This window comes from Nannospalax galili, unplaced genomic scaffold (assembly GCF_000622305.1).
Source record: "Nannospalax galili isolate Female #2095 unplaced genomic scaffold, S.galili_v1.0 scaffold767, whole genome shotgun sequence".
In the NCBI taxonomy this organism is placed as follows: Eukaryota; Metazoa; Chordata; class Mammalia; order Rodentia; family Spalacidae; genus Nannospalax; species Nannospalax galili.
Genome location: NW_008357164.1, coordinates 64,238 through 77,603, shown reverse-complemented (window position 1 = coordinate 77,603; position 13,366 = coordinate 64,238).

The following is a 13,366-nucleotide window of genomic DNA, read 5'->3' as shown; positions in this document are numbered from 1 at the left end:
AAATAAATAAATAAATAAGGGAATGCAGCCGTGTAGTCGACAGCATGATTTACCATGCACAAAGTCCTGGGTTCAATCCCTAGAGGAGAAAGAAATCATAACAGAATTATAATATAGTCCAGCCATTTCACTTCTAGGTGTATACCCAAAAATGAAAACGGAGCTGAGAAAATAGATTTATCATCTCCCATTTGCAGCAGCATTGTCTTCAATAGCTAAATGTGGAAGCAACCAAAAGTCCATCAGCAGGTAAATAGATGGTCAAAATGCAGCATACTGGTGAATGGAATATGGTTCAGACTTGAAGGAAATTCCTACATGACACTGACATTGATGAACATTATGGTTCCACTTATATACGGCAGTTAGAGTAGTGAAAATCATATAGACAGGCAGTAGATTGGTGACTTCTAGGAGTTGGGGAAGGACGAAATAAGGAGTTATTTAACAGATGGAATTTCAACTTTATGAGACGAAAGGTCATTGAAATGAATGGAGGCTTCAAATACTTACAGAAAGCCCTTTCTACTCAAAATATGAGCTGTATGCACTCCTCTGAACAGTGTCAGAGCTGCTTACCATTTAGATCCTCTATTATCTTGCCATATGTAATTATTGCAAGTAAATTCATTAAAGAAAAGCTGGGAAAGTAAAGGTAGGAGGAATACTACATGGTCACTATCAGATCAGCCAGAGCTATATTACCAAGACCCCGATGCCAAAAAAAAAAAAAAAAAAAAAAATAGGTGTAAATACAATTTTGCATCAATAAAACAGCCAGAATAAATTTTACAAAACCCCGAAAAAAAAAAAAAAAAAAAAAAATAAAAGACAAAACTCAAAGAAAATACAAATCCAAAAAAATAAAGACTGCTAAATTTGTTTCCTCCTCTCTCCCTCCCTCCCTCTCTTTCTTCCTCTCACTTTCTTTCTCTGTCCCTTTTGATGCAAGGCCTTGCTATGGTAGCCCTGGCTAGTCTTAATACTCATGGCAGCCCTCGTGCCTCAGCCTCCCAGTGTTGGAATTATAGATATGCACTACCACACACAGCTAATTTTATAGTTATTTATGTGTAATAGCAACATCTTCCTTTACAAGTTTTTCAATAGAATATTATTGATTTGTATCGTTGTATAAAATCTAAGTAGAAATTAGATTGAGCTGATGATGCATTACACTTACATCTTAGAAAAGGTTGGTCAGAATTTCAAACTTCCAAGTCAATACTCAGATTTCAGGGGGTTGGGGTTTTTCAATGGTTCTTCTCTTCCATCCCTCAACGAACTAACCTGCTTTGAATCAAGTGGATAAGTTTCACCACAGGTATTCATGAAGATTTGGGGGATTGACATCTTCTGGTCAGCAAGAATGACCCAGCCTTTACTAGTTTATTTATTTTTCTAAGCATTTCTTATTGTTTCCCACATGTTAAATCTCCTTGCCTCTACCCAAACCTACCTAACTGCTCTTAAAAATTCAACATTTCCCCCTTAATATATAAAGTAGTGTAAGTAAATATAGCTGGGTATATGAAAAAGTCAGTTTTATTGTTTGTTCATGTCTTCATCTATTTTTGAGGCAGATTCTCACTCTGTACCTCAGACTGGTCTAGAACTCAATATGTAGCCCAAGCTGGCCTTGAACTCACAATGATTCTCCTGCCTCAGCTTCCAAAAAATTAAGACTTCAGGCCTGAGTTACCACCCCTAGCTGAAAAAGGAAGATTTTAATCTTTGAGCTACAAACATATTCTGTAAATATAACTGTGTGTGTTGAATTGTTTTTACACTCAACTCCATAACCATTTGGTACATAAACTGTGAGCTTACTTAAAACCTAGCATGTTTCATGAAAGTTAAGGCCAACTGTTGGGGCTGGGGAGGATAGTTCAGTAGTTAAGAGCTCTTGCTGCTCTTGCAGAGGACCAGAGTTTAGTTCCTAGCACCCATATATTGCAGTTCACAACCACATGTAACTCCAGCTCTAGATGATCCAGTGCCCTCTTCTGTTCTCCATGGGCACCCCACAGATACATGGAATACATACATACACACATATACATAAATAAAAAGTAAATATAAATCTTTTTTAAATATTTTATTTATTTTTTTATTTTAGTTCACAACCACATGTAACTCCAGCTCTAGATGATCCAGTGCCCTCTTCTGTTCTCCATGGGCACCCCACAGATACATGGAATACATACATACACACATATACATAAATAAAAAGTAAATATAAATCTTTTTTAAATATTTTATTTATTATTTTTTATTTTATGTGTATGAGTGTATTGCCTGCATGTAGGTAAGGGCACCCATGTCGTGCAATGCCCACAGAAGACAGAAGAGGCCGTCAGATCCCCTGGAACTGGAGTTATGGACAATTGCTAGCTGCAATGTGGATACTGGGATTTGAACCTCTTCTATAAGAACAACCAGTGTTCCTAACCACTGAGCCATCGCTCCAGCCCCATAAATCATTTTTAAAAGACCAACTTTATAGGTACAAATGAATATACTGAGTTGTCGAAAAGCTGACATCACTGCACGTGGACTAGACACAAAACACTAACACTCTCTCAATTCTAGCACTCTCTACTCTTTTAGAATCACCTTTAGGATCATAAATGTCATATCTAAAAGGACTTCTAGATTAAGGGTTCATTAGGAAAGTCAATGTCACATTTAGAAGTTGCCGTCAAAGATGCTACCATCACGATAAAAGTATTTGCTGCCTTCTAAAACCAAAACTTTAACAAGAAGTTGTGCTCCAATGGCAGCAAAAATGGAAGCACAGTAGTAACAAGAGGGTAGATACACTCCCCAGCAAGAAACAAAGATAGACAGACAGACAGGGTGACAGACAATCAGCATTGCTTTCCCTCACACCTCTTTACATAAGGACCTCCCCGGGAAGATGCTGATCACTCTAGGGAAAGGTCTTCTCTTTTCAGTTAGCCCTTCCAGAAAATATCCTCCCAAGCCCCTTCCAGAAGTGTCTCTTACTTGATTTCCAGATCCAAACTGACAACTGAGATTAATCACCACATCCTGGGTGACAGGGTAGTTGAAAAGAGCATCATCCGATCTGTTAGCAGACATGCTTCTGAATACGCCACACTTGGGGGACTATGTTCTAAGAGATGCTAACAGGCAAATCTCCAGAAGAATTAGTCTCATCCTTGAAACTCTTGCATCACTTTTCACATTATTTTGTTATTGTTAGTTGTTTACCTTATTGTCCTTCCAAAGAACTGAGAACTCCCCAAGGGCAAGAGTGTGTATAACTCATCTCTACGCTCCCAGTCAGCAGCATCAGACTTGGCAGTGCTTGGTCTTGGATAATTACTATACTAATTAAACTGTTGACCTGGCTGTATTCATCACAGAGTGGGAATATTTAAAACACATTTCAAATCCACAGTTCTGAAACAGGGCATTTATCCTCAAAGCAGATGCCACTGACATTTTTATTTATGAAATGTATCTTACACACATCCCCTTCCTCAGAAGAAAGGAACAAGACTGAGCAATTAATAACTCAAACCTAATGAGGGAAATCTTCACAAATAACAGCAGCCTGGTATTTATCAGAAAGATACAACAGCTTGCTTGGTGACTGCATGTCAAAGACATTTTTTTTACATTGTGTACCATCCGCCTATAAAGCAGGTTTCAAGAACAGTGGTAATGCACATGAGCCAGAAGCTAAATTTTCCGGATTCTCTCTCTTGGAACCTTAGACACAGTTTACATCCTCTATGTTTAAAGTTGATAATGAATGTGTAAGGAGTCTGAAGTCATTCTAAGGTTTTTCTAAATAAAATCTGCTATGTCAGAGGAACACAGTCTTCAGCTTGTATGCTCAGCTCTGAGATCACACCACCAGTCTAATTTTAGGTTAGTGACTTTCAGGAGCAGACATGATAAAAGTCCCTGAAGAGAAAAATTTGTGAAATGTGACAAATTTGGGAAACTCAGAGACTGGATCACAATGAAGATACCAAGAATTCTGACAAGAGTAGGCAAAAACGAGGTTTTAAAAAGGATTTATACTTCCCAAGTTTCCCACTTTGCAGATCACAGACTATAACATTGTCCCAATGAGTCCTGCCTCCTAGTTCTTGGGTCAGCCTTTGGTCCACCATGTCACCTTGAGTGTCATGAGCCTTGTGACTTTTCTAGTAAACAAAATACAGCAAAAGTGATGGGATGTAGCATTTGATACTAGTTCCAAAAAATCGGTGCCTTCTGTCTGGAACCCTCATCTTCATTCTCTTGCTTATTAACTCTGCTTAAGAAAACCAGTAGCTATATTGTGACCTGCCTTGTTAGAGTCCCTTCTGGTAGGAAACTGAAGCTGAGTCCAAGAACTCAGAAGAAACTGTATCCAACCAGTAACTGCATAAATAAACTTAGAGCATCCGTTCTTGGATGAGTTTTGAAATGTCTACAGTCTTGTGGTATCAGCAAGCCATAGACATTCAAATAAGTCACATCCAAACCCACAGAATCTATGGTGATAAATGTATGTTGTCCTAAGCAATTGAGTTTTGGGGGTAATTTGTTACACAGCAGTAGTAGCTAATACATGTCTTAACCCCCATTTTTAATATTAAATATGCTTTTACTTCTCAAAAAATATCCTAGTTTCTATTTGTAATAGCCATCTATCTCTTTAAATGAAAGTTAAGACAACTGTCTTAGGAGGTAAATATTGTTTTAGACGAATGCATCAACTCAGGGAATAAAACATAATAATCAAGAACTAAGTTGTCTCATTTCCAAAATCATTAATCCAGAGTGTGACTGAACTGGCTTTAGGATGGTCTCCCTAAAGCCAGAACCCATAGGAAATGAAATGCAAATAAAATTATTTTATTCCCCAAATATGGAGGAGTTTCTTAATTACTTTCAATGTAATGGCTTATATGGAACTAGAAAGCACCAAGGACTACCTCTTTTTCTCCTCTGAGTCACCAGAGAGGTCCTCTGCTTGTGCAAAATTGATAATAAGCACTTATTTGGTGAAGGATCATAATTGCCTAGCTGCTACCAGACAATTTTATTTCAGATTCAATGCTCTGCTTACTCATTTCCTCAAACAATTTCCCTTTTCCTCAAATTCCCTCTACAATAAAGTACTTCATTGGATAATGTTTACTAGTAAACTGAAGGCAAGGGTAACTTTTAAAAAAGATAAAGTATTCTGTTAGAATAGCTTAATTACAATGTGCTTCGCCCAGTATTCTAGCTTATAATTTTATCTAATAGTAGTGTCAAGTGCTCATTCAAAATAAAACATCACATTTGGTTCTTTCTTGACTTAACTGGATGCACAGAGCTGGTACATAAATTCTTGTCCTCTCGACCTTGAAGACTAATGATGGTATTTTTGTTTTATGATGGGAAATATATTAGAATGGTCATTCAAAACAGACATGCTTTTATATCTCCTGACTTGAGGTACTGCCATGAATTTTGTTAGTGATGTTCAAGTAGGAGGATGGACCATTAAAGTCTGTTCTGAACTGTTCTCTGTTTTCCCCCTTTCAATATGCCAGTATCTCTAAAGACAAGGAAGTACATGAATGAACTCTTCTTGAATCTTTTTTTAAGTCCTGTTTTTAGTGGATGCAGTGCTTTCCAAGGCTCACTTAATGTCTCACTATTTTTCCATTGATCCTAACTACACCGTGACATTTATCAAATGAACTTGTTTTCCGGCTTGAAGATGGATTAGACGCCTGCCGTAATCTACAAAATCACCATTAACTCCTACAGTTGGCTGTCGAAGCAAAGTGTGGGGTGTCATAAGTCTTGCCTTATTGATAGTCATTGAAGTCAGGCCTCCCTTGATTTTATATTTCTTTTATTATATTGCACATCACTGACAAAGCATCATAGATATTTTTTCTGGCTTCTGGGGTCTTGTTTCCTAAGTACCAAGCTTCACACTGTAAGCCTCTGCTGGTCAAATCACTACCAAAGAGGCAGTTAAAAATAAAATAAATGTCCCACTTCTCCACTCAAAGGTCTTCAATAGTAAGCCATTACCATCAGGATAAGGTAATACTTTCAAATGAAGCCTGAGGAAGTAGCTCAGTGGTAAAGTGCTTCCCTGGTACACACAGGCCCTAGGTTTAATCCCAGCACCACAACAATTCCTTCAAATGCGACCCAAGGTCCTTGTTTACGTGGCTCTCCCCACTTTCCTCTGTCTCTGTCCACTCTGTCTCTGTCTCTGTCCACTCCCCCACCCCAGGCTACAGCTAGCCACATTCAACTTGAAATCCCAACTTTACGATGCTCTCCCACACCCTGTGCCTTATAGCCTTTGCTCCTTCATGAGTGATCGTAGACCCCACTTGGCTGAGAGGACCCAGCCTTACACCTTCTTCAAGTCTCAGCTCAGGCCAGTTCAGCCCAGGAGTCCCTTTATTTCTGCTTCCTAGGTGAGCTGATATCCCTCCAGTTTTCTTTCCTGGCATTCTGTTCCAACTTCTCTCATCATGTTTTTCTACTGTATTGTCATTGACACTTTTGTCTCTGAATCCTCAACTAGCCTTGAAGATCTAGGGACTGGTACTTCACTTTCTGTTTTGTTACTATTGTCTGTTAGTAACAGGATCAGTAGGTGCTCAGTAACTTTCTGTTCATTTGGCTAGCATGTTTAAGATCTTTTAAAGGAGTTTAGGAAAAGATGTGCCTTTAAGAAAATGCTAAGAGAAGCAAATATAATGAGACAGACTGTTGAGAAATTGCCATTTATAATTCACTTAAATGGTTTTATAAGATTATTTATAAACTTCAGAAAGCAAATATCCTATCAAACCTTAGAGGATCAGCTGCTTGCCAAGCAAATGCTAGAACTTTGTTCAGTGGCACAAGAAATTAAGAACCAGGGCATTTTTGTAAGAAAAACAGTTGCTAAAATTAAACCCATAAAAGTATACATCACTAAAATATGAAATAAAGAAATATGCTGGGCATGGAAGTGCATGCCTTTAATCCTAGCACTCGGGAAACAAAGGCAGGTCGAGCTCTGTGAGTTCAAGGCAGCCTGGTCTAAGTTCCAGACTAGCTGGGGCTACAGGGAGACCTTGTCTCAAAAGGCGAAAGAAAGAAAGAAAGAGAGAGAGAGAGAGAGAGTTTTTTTTAGAGAAAGAAAGAAAGAAAGAAAGAAAGAAAGAAAGAAAGAAAGAAAGAAAGAAAGAAAGAAAGAAAGAAAGAAAGAAAGAGAAAGAGAGAGGGAGGGAGGGAGAGAAAGAGAGAGAGAGGTGGTGATATATGTGTTGTGTTTGTACATGCTGAGCAATACAAGGAACCTGGAATACATACTAGGAAAGTGTCATTAAGCAATCTTACCATTGAGAGAGAGAGAGAGAGAGAGAGAGAGAAAGAGGGAGAGGGAGAGAAGAAGAAACCTGTGATAAGTAAGGCCACCTCCTATATAGCACAGCAGACTGTCTTACAGGGAGCATTACTTTTTTAGGAAAAGAAGGAACACACTCTAAAATCATAACAGAAGGACAATATTACGTGCTGTCTAGAGTTGCCTGTGCTCTGCTTCTGTGTGCCTGACAGCACAGTTGCCTCACTTATAGCAAAGTTCCCGTAAACACATGAGCAATGGATTGAGTTGTCACAATGGCTACTGTGTCGCTAAGTAACAGAAATTTTTCAGTTCCATTTTAAATTTATAAATCAGATGAGATACATTATATAACGTGTCCTTTGATGACCAGAAACTCATTTTTCTCTACAGTTTCTTCTTTGCTTTGGCTGTATTTCTTTTACACAATTGAGTAGATATATATGCATGTATATATGCACATGTATACAGTGTTGGAGATGGAATCAAGGACCTTGCTACCACTCTTCCACTGAGCTACATCTCCAGCCCTTGGTTTGCTTGCTTGCTTGCTTGCTTGCTTGCTTGCTATTTTGTGGGGTTTGGGGCGGGGATTGTCTTCTTTATTAATTCTTTGAGAATTTCATACAGTGTATTTTTATCTTTTTCACCACCAACTCCTCTCAACTCCAACTCCTCCCCTTCGCTACCCACCCAACTACACGCAAGACCTGCAGAAGCTCAAGACAGACAGAATTCCAGCATGGAAAGAAGCCCAAATGCCATCTCTAGCTGAGGAGCTATTGGCAATTGACAGCTGTTGGGAGAGCATCCGTTTTCTTTAAGGATATAGCCCCTGGTGTGTCAACAATGCTCCAGTGATGGCCACACACCAAAGAATACATGGGCAGCACAAACTGGACTCAATGGCTTTTTAAAATGAGAAAACAAAAGTTTTGCGTTTTGATTTTTTTATGTGTGTGTGATTTTTTTTTCTTTTTCTTTTTTTTTTTTAAGGCAGGGTCTCACTAGGTACCATTAGCTGGCCTGAAACTCATTAAGACCATCTTGGCCTCAAATTTGCTTTGACACTCCAGCCTCAGCCTCCTGAGTGCTAGGATTGCAGGTATGAACCACCACTCCTGGCCTTTTGTGATTTTACTTGGTTTAGTTTGGTTTTCTGTTTCTTGAGACAGGGTCTCATGTAACCCAGACTGGTCTTAAACTTTCTATGTAACTGGCTGGCTTTGAACTCCTGGCCCTTCTGCTTCTTCCTCCCCAGTACTGGGATTACAGATATGTACCATGCCAAGCTGACCAAAATGTCTTTATGTGGTACCTGACTGTGTGTGTATATATATATGTATATATAATTTTTTGTTTATTATATATATACAAAATAAAAAATAATTTCTGTTCAATACCTCCATCTTATGGTCTTATTTGGGTCTATCCAGTTAAATTCACCACACAATATATTTTATACTATTCAAGGGTAAGCCTTCCTAGAGAAAAATAATTCAAATGTTCTGATTTTTGAGGGTAAAAAAACTACTTCAAGTCAACAATTTGAAAAGACAGTTATTTCAAAGACAGGTTTAGGATTTAGTTTCATTTTACCTTTCCCTAATTTTTCAAAATTGTCCCCTGTAAAGAAAACTATTGCAAATGTATCTGTTTCTCCCACTGTGATTCAAGGGAGCCCTGCTGAAGGGAAAGGAAGAACTGAAGTGACAGAGAGACACTAGGAATTCTCCTAGGTAAGTAAATACTGTCGTTTGCTAAAACTAACAAAATCGGCCAATCTCGGTTGAGCACTGTGGATACTAATGCACTCATGTGGGCTAGGCGAAAGCCCATATGGTGGATTCTAGCTTAGAATATATAATATTCTGTATAATCAAACAAACCTTATATCAGAAAACGTAATTTATTTGACCTACTGTAGGAAAGATAATGAAGCAAATAGTTACAGTGGTACTGGAATCCCAAATCACCCAACCTTCTCTGAAAAGTAAACAGATGCCAACAACCAACCTACGTGAATCACAGTTAATGCAGCCCAGCTGGTGTTATTCACCCTATGTTCTCAGTGACTTGAAGAGTGCCTGGCAGATAATGGATGCTGAGTTTCTTAGACTAATAGGTTAACAGAGTTGTCAAGGGACTAAGCAGTGTGACTCAGAAAACACTTATCTATACTCTGTTCACTGTCTATGACCATGTATTCATTGTCATTTCATTGCTACGACCAAAACACCTAACCTAAACAACTTAAACAATTAAGGATTTTTATTTTGGTTCTCGGTTTCAGAGGGTTCTGTCCACCATGGTGGGTAGAGCATGGTGAAGCAGTTCACATCAAGGTAGTGGGAGTGTGTAACTGAGGAGCCTCTTTATGGTGGGCATGAAGCAGAAAGAGAACATAGGAAGAGACCAAGAACATGACCTAGTCCCCAAGGACACAGCCCAGTTACCTTCTACCTCCAAATAGGCACCAAGACCTACATTTCACCACCTCAAGATAATGTCATCACATGATGAATTCATCAAGGGATTAAACCATTCTTTAGGTCAGAGCCCTCAAAACCTATCTCTGGAAAACAAATACATCCAGAGATATGCTTTACAATACCCAAGTGTTCCTCAATCCGATCAATGCAGCCATCAAAACCAGCCATCACAGATACCCATCTTGGTTGCTTTTGTCAGACAGAGTATTCATTGCCATTTGTGCTCTTGGCATTGGCAAATTGACACTATGTCTCATCTAAATATCTTGACTAATCAAGAAAGCATCTACAACTGGTATTAAATACAAAGGTAATTCTCCACTCCTTCAACCACTTCCACATTACAGCACAAGACAGTCTTCTCTAAAGAGCCTTTCCAATTGTCTCCTTCCCCTAGACCTGACTCCTCAATTCCTGTGTTCCCTCCATGTTGAAACATTTTTAATTAGAAAGTTAAAGTGTGTAAGAGTGCATAAAATATTGCAATTAAGTTTAGCAAATCACAATAAACAGTACAGTTTCACAAATGATAGTAAGGTGGTGGGACCCACCTTGAGTAGGTGGTATGAACCCAATCAGGGTCAATACTGAGCTTTATCCAGCGTCAGTCAGTGATGCTTCTAGATGGTCCTCCCCTAGAGTGCAATGTCCATCCTCACTGTTCTGATCATCTGCCCTTCTTTGTTCTGTGTTTTGCAACATAAGGACAAATTTCTAGTCAACGTATTTTATTTTCATCTGTTTATGTGTTGCTTCTTTTCTGGAACATTTTGTTTTTAGAATTTACATATGCTGCATATATAGCTGTGGTTTGTTCATTTTGTTGCCAAATGTCATTTTATTATGTGAGTAAACAATTTTCCCATTCATTTTACTGTCTATTCATTCTACTGTGGATGGATGCTTGGGTAGTGTCCCATCTGGGGCCATTTTGATCAGCACTGGATAAACTTGTCAAGCAAACCATGATGCTCATGAGTATGCATTTCAACAGTAAGCCAAATCGCTGGGGAAGAATTTCTGATTGTGCACATGTGCATTTACTAAATAAAGTCAAAACATTTTTCCATCATGTCTCTGCCAATGTTCCCTTACACTGGTTTTTGAATGCTTTAATTGGTCCACAGTTTTCCATTGGTATTGTAAGTCTTTAAACCATCTCCAGTTTGGTGCATATCCAAAGGTTTTTCATGCCGGTTTCCATATGCTCCTCCTCATTTCCAGTGAGTTTCAATGCCATTTTAAATGCACATTGAACATTTAGGTCACCCCACTTATGAAACTGATTGTTCGTGTTCCTGTTAAACTAGAAATCTTTTTACATTGGTTTGTAATTTTTTGTATATTCTGAGTGGATTAATTAAAATTTTAACAAATACATCCTACCCTGTGATTTTTTTTCAATTTTTTGTCTTTAAAATGCACATTAAAAACAGAACTACTTAATTTTAATGAAATTAACTTGTAAATCTTTACATTTCAATTAATGATTTTTGCACCACATTTAAGAACTCACTTCCTGGGGCTGGAGAGATGGCTCAGTGGTTAAGAACATTGGTTGTTCTTGCAAAAGACCTGGGTTCAAATCCCAGCACCTACATGGGAGCTAACAACGGTCTGTAACTCCAGTCCCAGGGGATCCAACAGCCTCTTTTGAATCCCAGCACCCACTTGGCAGCTAACAACTGTCTGTAATTCCAGTTCAGGGGATCCAACAGTCTCTTCTGAACTCCTCAGGCATTGCACAACATGGGTGCACTTACCTACATGCAGGCAATTACACGCATACACATAAAATAAAAATAATAAATTTTAAAAAAGAACTCACTTCCTATCTGAGAGATTAGTTTCTGTAGACTGCCTTAAATTTTTAACACATAATATCTCAGTCGATAATAATAATAATAAAATGGTGCTTTTCTTTCAAAATCATATAAACTTTTTTGTTGTTTTGGTATTCATTTGTTTACTTGTTTTTTTCTTTATTATAGTATACAAGACCTCCAGGAAAACTATGTGCACAGAAGCAGTGGTAGTGAACAACCTTGCTCCCAAATTCACAGGAAAATCCTATAGAACCAGCACTAAAGACGATCAAGTGTTGAACATGGTGCACTGTGGGTGTTTATTAAATACTGTGCCAAATAAACTAAGCTGCACTCTATTCAACCTTGTTGAATATTTTTAACCTAAGATACTGAAATCTGAAAGATATCTGTGTAATAAAACTAAACTTTAGCTCTGCAAACCCACCAAATTCTATTAGCTTCCTGTAGCGGTATCAGGCTGCTACAGTACTCTCAACTTAGTCTTGATTTGCTAAGTCTCCCTGAAGATATTTTCATCTACAGCTGTAGGACAGACGCGCTTCTGCGCTTATTTTCTCATCATGTCCCTCTTGATCTCTTGGAACCATAGAAGAAACTGAGAACATAAACCTTTCACTTCCAGGGAAGTTTGTAGACTGTGGGAATTATTTGCATCTCAAAAGTTTGAGGCCTAAGGATGGAACTCCACTGGTAGAAGGCTTACTTAATGTGGGGGAAGCCATGAGTTCATTCTCCAGCACCGAATAAACCAGGCATGGAAGCATGAGAATGTCTTCCTAGAATTCAGAGGGTGGAGGCAGGAGGATCAGAAGTTCAAGATCATCCTTGGCTGTGTAACAAGCTTGGGGTCAGCCAGTCTGAGGTACAGGAGACCATGTCTCTAAAGAAACTGTGCTAGAATTCAATAATCAATCCATTCAGGAATATTTTCCCTATAGAAAGTTTTAAAATTCTTTCAGTTCTGTCATTCATCAGTTATTACAAAACCATTCATATGTTCTGCTTTTTGTGTCCATTTCGTATCTTTCTAGAAAGGTAGCCATTTCATTTAAATTTTCAGATTCTTGTCATAAAGGTATTCATAATATCTCATTATCTCTTTTTATACTGCAAGATATTTGGTAATGTCCTGTTTTTAACTCCCAAACATTATGATTCACACTTTCTCTATTTTCTGTGCTGAGTTTGGGAGGCAGAGAGACTGGACAAAGAGTGGAATGCAACTTGCTTAATTTGATTTTGTCACATTTCTAATAAACACCTACCACCGCCCATGGTATTTAATGGGTTTGCTCCATCTCCTCTGTGAGCTCCCAGATCCTCCCATGAACTCATTGTGTATAAAAGGCATAAGCAACAGAAACATTAACACATTTAAAACTAAACCCAGTTAGTACTAATCCCTTTTTCTTTTTCTTCATTCTGTCTTTGCAGTTCTTTCTCAGACCAGTGGAACTGACACTTCCTTTTTCAGAAGCACTTTCAGGGCTCATTCATTATACAACTGTACTGTAGCAAGAAGGCTGCCTCGCTTGACAACTCTCTTACCTACCAAACTGGCCCAGGACCTACACATGAAGCCATGGGCTACCAATCACTGTCAGTGGAAATCTGGTACAGTACAGGCTAGGCTTACACACAATATACGAAAGTAAATAATGAGTTCT